Genomic DNA, 8,149 nt, shown 5'->3' on the forward strand with positions numbered 1-8,149 from the left:
AAGCTCTGAAAGTTCTGGTTGGTTCTCTTGGGTTTTCCGAGTGGATGACCCACTGATACTCTTTGTTCAAATTCCTCTACTTCTCCCAGTCTGTCCCAGTGTCTGCATTGATCACTTGCTGCCCTTTGACACTTTCCCCGTCACCATCTGCGCGTCACTTGCACCTCGCGTTCTGTTCAGCAAGTCACACTCTTGTGTCTCGGCTCCATGTCTTGATCAGAAGGTTCTGTGTTTCCGGCCAGAGTCCCTCACACTGCAGACACCAAGTCAAAAACTATTGGCAGTGGTTGAGAGTCCGCCTGCCGATGCAGGGGACACGGGTTCGTGCCCCAGTCCGGGAAGGTCCCACATGCCGCGGAGCGGCTGGGCCTGTGAGCCATGGCCACTGAGCCTGCGCGTCCGGAGCCTGTGCTCCGCAACGGGAGAGGCCGCAACAGTGAGAGGCCCGCGTACCGCAAAAAAAAAAAACACCACAAAAAACATTGGCTTAAATCTGATTCAAGAGCGAGAAGAGAAGTAAGACGTGTGTGAGCTGAGTTCTTCTTCTCATCTACTAGGAGTTCTGGGTCCCGATGTGTCCCTGGTGATGTTTCAAATAGTGGGATGGAGTTTGGTTAAGGGATCCACCCTTACGAACAGCGAGCTTCTTACAGGACTCCCAGTGCCCCGGGCATCGTTCTAAGGACTGGACACGTGTGAACTCGCGTCATCCCAAGAGCAATCCTATGAAGTGGGGACCATTATGCATCCACTTTTCATGTGGAGCTTCTAAACACACAGAGGTTTATGTCACTGGTCCAAGGTGACACAGTTAGAAAAACGACAGAGCCAGCATTTGAAGCCAGGGAGCGTCTGCCAGAGGTCGTGCTCTGAGACCATGGCACCCACCACCTATGGGAGGGCCACCCACGTGGATTTTCCTGTTGGTCTCATCAGCTCATCATTGCTGACTTTGACCTTTTGGGTGCCAGGAAGTTTTCAGTTCAACCCAATAAGCCCTTCCAGTCTATTCTGGTCTCCATTTCATTCTGCTCTCTATGAAAATAGCCTGCATGACCTAGAAACAAAGGATTCCCCCCTTGTCCGGGGCCCCATCTCTGAGGCACCCGCTGAAGACACTGCGTCATTAGGACAGATGTTGACTCCGCCCCCTCAGGGTCCGGTCACCCTAGAGTGTAATGGAAATGGTTACATCTGGAGGTAAGAATGGCAGTGCTCTGCTGATGGGAAAGAGGATGCCCAGCAGAAGGGCCCAGGCTGCAACCACAGCCCTCCATCTCCTAGCTCGTGGATAAGCAGGTTGCAAACGATCTCCTGGTGACATGATCGCAGGGCTGCCTGACCCTGCTGGCCACTCCAGTCCTCCCGAGATTCCCAGGTGGACAGATTTCTCTAATGGTTCTGACTTCTTGTTGTAGAAAACTGGAGATATTGAAGGGCTTGCTTGTTTCACAGCTTGAAGAACGGAGGACATCTGAGGTCTCACTCCAGCGGCACGAAGGTTTCGCTGAGCGTGGTGGTAGCCCATCCACATCTGAATCTTTGTCCTCGTTGGGATCAACACTGATGGAGGACAGCAGCCGTTCCATTGCCTGCACATCCCAGGCGGTGATGCACCTCGAAGAGCCTCTATCACAGCATCGCAGAGCAGGGCAGGGTCTTGGAGACCAAGTGCTCCAGTCCATACTTCTGCAGACAAGCCAAAGGCCCAGGAGGTGAAGGGACTTGGTCAAGGTCACTCAGGAAACCCATGTCTGAGAAGGACAGGGAGGGACTCTTCTCAAAACTACCCATACAGCACTCTCTCCTTGGGAGAGCTTCTCCAGCCTGAAGGCTTTAAACATCTCCTACCTACTGACAGCGCCCGCATGTATATTTCTGGCCTGAAACTCCCCTGAATTCTCAACTCCCAACCCATGCACTCAGCTGCCCAGGCATATCAGCCTCAGCCTGTCCAAAATGAAACTTCTTACGCCTCCCTCTAAACCCGCTTCTTCTCTGTCTTCCGCATCTCAGAGAAAGGCAAGGCTGTCGAGTTGCTCAGGACCCAAACCCGGAAGTCATCTTTTATTCATTTATTCTTTTTTTTCTAATTGAAGTAGAGTTGCTGTACAATATTATAGAAGTTACAGGTGTACAATACAGTGACTCACCATTTTTAAAAGTTATACGCCATTTATAGTTGTTGTATCAATAGATTATGTGCTATATTCCCTCTGTTGTATAATATATCCTTGTAGCTTATTTTATACATAATAATTTGTATGGAAGTCATCTTTATCTCCTTCCTTTCTCTCAGATGCCACGTCCAGTCCATCAGAATCCAAGCCGCCATCTTCTCTCACACGGGTTTTGCGTTGGCTTCTCACTGGTCTCCCACCTCCTGCCCTGCCCGTCTATGCTCATCTCTTCTCCTTATTGGAGTGCTTTGGGTGGTATATTTACATGCAGATCAGACCTTAACAATTCCTCTGCTCAAAGCCCTCCGTGGATGTCTCATCTCATTCGGAATGAGAAGGCGGGGAGCAAACAATGGACCAAGAGTTAGGAGAACTGGATCTGGAGCCAGCGTTGTCCCTGACTCTGGAAAAATGGGCAGCTCTCTCCTGTTTCAAATGGTTAGATGTGGATATTTTAAGAGGTAAAGGGGTCAGCCATCCAGGGGTCCCCAAACTCTTCTGCACTCCCTCCCTGACTCCCTGTCTCGATCCCCCTTCCTGGGGCCCGGGCCAGAGGGTCCTCTGCCCTTTACCCTCATGCCTCCTCCTCCTGGCTCAGCAGGACCCACCATTCCCTGTAGGCTGTTCCACTGATGTACAGGTTCCCAGAAACTGTGGCCACAGCTGCATTTGAAGGTTGAAAAATGAAAAAAAAAAATTTTTTTTCGAAAAGGAAACAAATGCAGTGGGAAAATTCTCCATTGGGAATTGGTTGGTGACGGTATTGACAAGGGATGCAAATTTATTTTCCAGCCAGGCTTCGGAAATGCAGAAACCGAGCCAAGCTATGAGCTCGCAACATCCTAAAAGTCATGTCTGACTATCTGGAAAAGAATTAAAGTATATATTTACCAAGGAGCCCCCCCAAACAGACATGAGGCAGATCTTCAAACGCTTGCGGGATTCCTCACCCGTGGCATCATTTTTCAACCTCCAGCCAATCAGTGGATCCCAGCGCCTCCTTCTCAAGTTCTAGCCTCTGTCCCAAGCCCTAGACTTTGGTATTTGCTCTCAACTTAAGCCCAGAAGATTCAACAAAATCACCATCTTCCTTACCCACCCCCAATACACTTCTCCTCCAGAGGTCCATGCTTCTACCCAGACCCCCGCATCAGTCAGTCACCCAGGTTCAGAGACATTCCAGTCATCTTTGGCTCCCCCTGGGCGTTGGTTAGGATGCTTTAGGCCACAAGTCACAGCAACTCCAACAAACAGCAGTTCACAAAAACAAGTGTTTTTAGCAAAACACTTGGGAGGGCAGCTGAAGGCATCACATATTCCTCTTTTGCCAAAAACGAGGGAAAGGGGGCAATTCAAGGGAGCACTCTCCTTACACCTGTCCTTTTTTTTCTTTCTTTCCTTTTTTTTTTTTTTTGGCTGCACTGTGCGGCTTCCGGGATCTTAGTTCCCTGACCAAGGATTGAACCCGGGCCCCAGCAGTGAAAGTGTCAAGCGCCGACTCCTAACCACTCGACTGCCAGGGAATTCCCACATCTGTCCTTTTTATAAGGAATGAACACCTTTCCCAGGAGCCCCACCACACATCCTCTTTGGTCCCCTTGTCCTGAGTGAGGTCACAGGGCAGCCTTCACTGCAGGGGGTGCAGGGCAAGCAGCTGGTATGGTGCCTGGGAGAGTCAAGATGGGTTTTGACCAATCATGATTCATTGCCATTGGCTTAGGAAAAGCCATCGGGGTTTTGTTGGCAAGAAGGGTGGGGGATGGGTGTTGGGTCAGCAAACATCAGTGCCTGCCACGCTGTCTTCACCCCACAGCCCGTCCAGGGTGCAGCCTTGTTATTTCCTCCCCTCTAATGGCTCCATCATCTTTGTTTTATTCCCATTGCCAGCACCTTTATTCATACGGCACTGCCTCTCACTTTGCTCTTGATAATTGCCTCTAACTTTTCTCTCCCAATAGACTGACACCCAATTCCTTAAGTACGATGCTAACTTCCTCACTCCAGAGCCCAAGGATCCTTGGTAGCTCCCCTCTTATGTACCAAATGAAATACAAACTTCCTCAAACGGATAGGTAAGGCCTTCCATAATAGGACCACTGATAAAGTAAAATCAGTCTTGTTTGCAGCTAAACCAGGAGGGGAACGGAGAAAGGGAAAAATAACCCACCTGGCACCTGGCGGCTAGGCCGTGATGCTCCCAATCAACAGGAACAAAGCTTGTGGAACACAAACATGTTCAGACAAGGCCATGGCACGACCCTGTGTGAAACTAGGCAGAGACAAGACCACGCACGTACAGAAATAACTGAACGTGCTCTTCTGCTAGTGCGAGTGGTGGCTGCCTCTTTACCAATGACACCCTAGCCCTGCATTCATCTTCCTCCCTGCAAGGTAAAAATATTTAAGATACCCCATCACATCATAATGTTATACGTCAATTATATTTATTAAAAAAAGCTACCCGGGCTTCCCTGGTGGCACAGTGGTTGAGAGTCCGCCTGCCGATGCAGGGGACACGGGTTCGTGCCCCGGTCCGGGAAGATCCCACATGCCGCGGAGCGGCTGGGCCCGTGAGCCATGGCCGCTGAGCCTGCGCGTCCGGAGCCTGTGCTCCGCAACGCGAGATGCCACAGCAGTGAGAGGCCTGCGTACCGCCAAAAAAAAAAAAAAAGATACCCAATCACCAAACTGCCCCCACTTTTTGACCCTGCCTCCTTAATTCCTTCGAATCATTCAGTGGAGGCCCAAATCCTATAGGAAGCTCTTCCCTGTGCCTCTTACGGAGATTGTCCTGCGTTGCTATGGGTGTGATCTCCTTTGTTGCAGCAGGTTAGCTAAATGTAACTGTGGCTGCAGGGAGGTTCCCGGTGGTCTCTGACTGGTGGACTTTAATATCATCATCCAACTTTCTAATTTCATCCCCTTCAGTTCCCCAATAGCTCCTTTCTAATTTAGAACCTTTTCAGTATCACACATAATTCTGACTACACCTCTGGGTCCGGCTGCCATTTTCCAAGAAAGATGGAGGACAGACAGAAGGAGGTGTTGACTGCACCATGAATATGAAATTACCAAGGTCCAGGCTGTGAGAAACTCTATAGGTCACGCAGCCCAGGCACTGCAACAGAGAGATTCTAAGGAAAAGAGGCATGGACAGGAAACCCGTAGACTAAAAAGACATGCCACGATTTACCAACTGGGTTATGTTAACTGTAGGATCTAAGGAGGCACATTGGGGTGATGACGCCATAAAGATTGTAGGGAGCTATTAACTGAAAGAGTCAGAGGGTGGTTACTTTTGGAGGGAGGGTCTGGCTGTGATTGGGATGCAGCCATGGCGCCATGGAGGGACTTCCAGCAAAGTGCTATTTCTTGACTTGGTCCTGATTAAACGAATGTCTGTTGATATATTTCACTAAGCTATACATTTTTTGTTGGATTTTGGGTACCTGTGTCTAATTTTTAAATGAAAAGGTTAAAAAGTATAGTCTTGAACAGGACAGTTTCTCTAGACAAGGATGGAAACGAAGAGCCCATTTAGGGGGCTAATACTGCAAACCAGGAGAGAGGGGACAGATGGGACTTGAATGAAGGTCGGGAGCTGTGGTCGGATGATGTATATTTTTCAGTGAAGGACCAATAGGACTCACAGCCATGTTGGACTGAGTGTGAGAGAAAGAGGAGAAGCAAAGTGATACCGTTGCTTCTCTTTCCACCATGGTTGCACATCCTGGGGAACATGGTGGCCAGACAAAGGCATTTGTACGCATGGGATGGAGGCTTCACAAAAGTATTAGGGAAGCAGTTATGGCCTGTCAGAGGGTGACACCCATCAAGGAAGGAACAAATGATCGCGGGGTGATGTCCTTTACTCTGGAAGGCTCTCACGCCTGTCACTGAAGTTCTTGGTGGGAAGTGATCACCAGATGTGGACAGTTGCTGGAAGCAGCATAGCCCAGGGGCATTTCATGACCCTGGGGAATTTGAAGACAGCAGAGATTGTCATCCTAACATATCAGATCTGTATTGCCCTGGAAACTATGACGTGAAGAACCCACCCCACTACCCCCATCCCCACCTACGACATAAACATCTTTCTCTCTCATTTCTGAGATTCAGGTTAAATAAGATGTCCCTTTTGTGGAAGCCTATCCATTTGTTGACTTGAGTAATCTATCTTGTCTCCTTAAAAATGTCAAGGTCATAAAATAAGGGAGCCAGACACAAAGAATTTAAGAGAAAAGATTGTCAACAGCCAACTCTTTTACATTGATTTTAGTATACGTCACACCTAGATCTGCAAAATAGTAACGTGTAGGTATGTGTCTTATGAAAATCTGCTTTTTGGCAATTCGAATCCCATTTTCCCTTTAACTCCTGTTATGATTTTTGACCTGTGGAACTTACCTTCTTCTCCCCTGTTAGCTCTAGGGTTTCCCAGGCTTGCCCCCTGATGTGTAAGTCCATCTTTAAGCCAGCATTTAGATGGACCATGGAACCTGTTAAGAGTCTAGGCCCTAAGAAGGCATCCAGGGTCCTGCTTACAACCAGGCATCCGTTTTGAGCTGGGTCTCTTTGCAGGAAGGCTGCCTGCGGTTTTAAATGGGTTCCCCCACCTCGGGTTCTAGGAACTTTCAAGCTGGCAGCCCTAGGGGTGAGTTTACGTCAGCATTCCAGAATTCCTAATGAATTCTCCTGAGCAAAAAAACGCTGTTACGTCCCCCTCCCCCAGTCACATTTCTAGTTGAGTCATGAGCAAAGGCACAGAAAACATCTATGGCTTTGAGGGAATCAGGAAGAGCGAAATTTCTGCTTTAAGAAATCACTGTGCCCCAATTATTTTATTTGTCAGGAAAAAAAGGATTTTGTTTTCCATTTATTCCCTCCTCCAAATCTCGATTCCGAGTCCCCCACCCCAACCCCAGACCCTTTGGGACCTGTTTGAAATCCCATCTAGCTTACATAAAATCAATCTGCAAACCCCCTGATCAAAGTCATTGCCTCCTGCCTGCAAAGAGGCCGCCCCAAGTGAAACTGTGCTTTGCTGAGCCCAGCCTGACCCCTCGGTGGCCCTTCCCAGCATGGGCGCTAGGGCCTCCCCCAGCTGCGGCATTGTGTTGATCCTTGGGGGAGAGGCCCTGGGCACAATTATCCTGCTCCAATATTGATGCCTTTCTTGGGGTTGCTCAGGCTAATTAAAAGTCACGCTGTGCATGATTTTAATTAGGATTTGCATCAGGCTGGGGAAGGCTTTCAAAGGGAGAGGAAACCACAAGCTGAGCTGTCAGAGGGTGGAGGGCAGCAGGGAGGGAGGGAGGACAGTTTATTTATAACCCTTCCTGCCACGTGCACGTTGTGGAGGCCAACAGATGTGTGTTCCCATCCCGAAGGGCAGAGGAGCTGGAACTCAAGAGTCCAATGCGGCATGGTGGGTTCCAGTCTTCCTAAGCTGGAGTTTCTGGAATGTTCTGGCATTTCCCCTCATTGCCGCTGAGGCTTGCACACTCCATTTCAGTAAAGATGAGAGAGTCAGGGATTCGGGCTCCTGCCCACCGTTAACCCTCAGAATCGTCACACCCTTGAAGTTCAGCTTCTAGACTCATGTTGGACCCGGGTTGGTTACAAACAGGAAGCAGAACCACTATTGTCCAGCAAGGCTGGTGCTGTTTCAACCAGCTTTGCCTGCCACCCCCTCCACCCACGGTCAAATGCGTTATCACATGTCCAGTGTTCAGGGCAGTGTTGATGCATAAGGGTAGCAGCTATTGTAAATACAACCATTTTGCATGTTTCCTCTCTTATGTTTTTAGTTTTTGTGAAATCAGAGACAGAGTTCAATTTATCTTTGTATTCTGAGGGCCTAGGAAATCCCTGGCCCATCATTGTGGCTGGCTACAGTATTTGTTGATTTCCTCCCAAGGAAATGAGACACTCAATCAGAGCCCACTCTAAATGGGAAGATGCTTATA

At 49.0% G+C, this 8,149-nt stretch overlaps 1 long non-coding RNA gene across 4 annotated transcripts in view; it reads left to right on the plus strand.

Moving 5' to 3' along the window:
* LOC137206470 (uncharacterized) overlaps nt 1-2,193 on the plus strand; it is a 42,520-nt gene extending 40,327 nt beyond the window's left edge. For 3 of the 4 annotated variants that reach the window (XR_010934661.1, XR_010934662.1, XR_010934660.1), the window contains one exon: nt 1,456-2,193. This is a non-coding gene — a long non-coding RNA (uncharacterized lncRNA). Of the gene's footprint in view, nt 1-1,418 lie in introns of all 4 variants that reach the window. The other variant, XR_010934663.1, reaches the window with a different exon arrangement.
* Nucleotides 2,194-8,149: the final 5,956 nt, after the last annotated feature.

Source organism: Pseudorca crassidens, chromosome 15 (assembly GCF_039906515.1).
Source record: "Pseudorca crassidens isolate mPseCra1 chromosome 15, mPseCra1.hap1, whole genome shotgun sequence".
NCBI lineage: Eukaryota > Metazoa > Chordata > Mammalia > Artiodactyla > Delphinidae > Pseudorca > Pseudorca crassidens.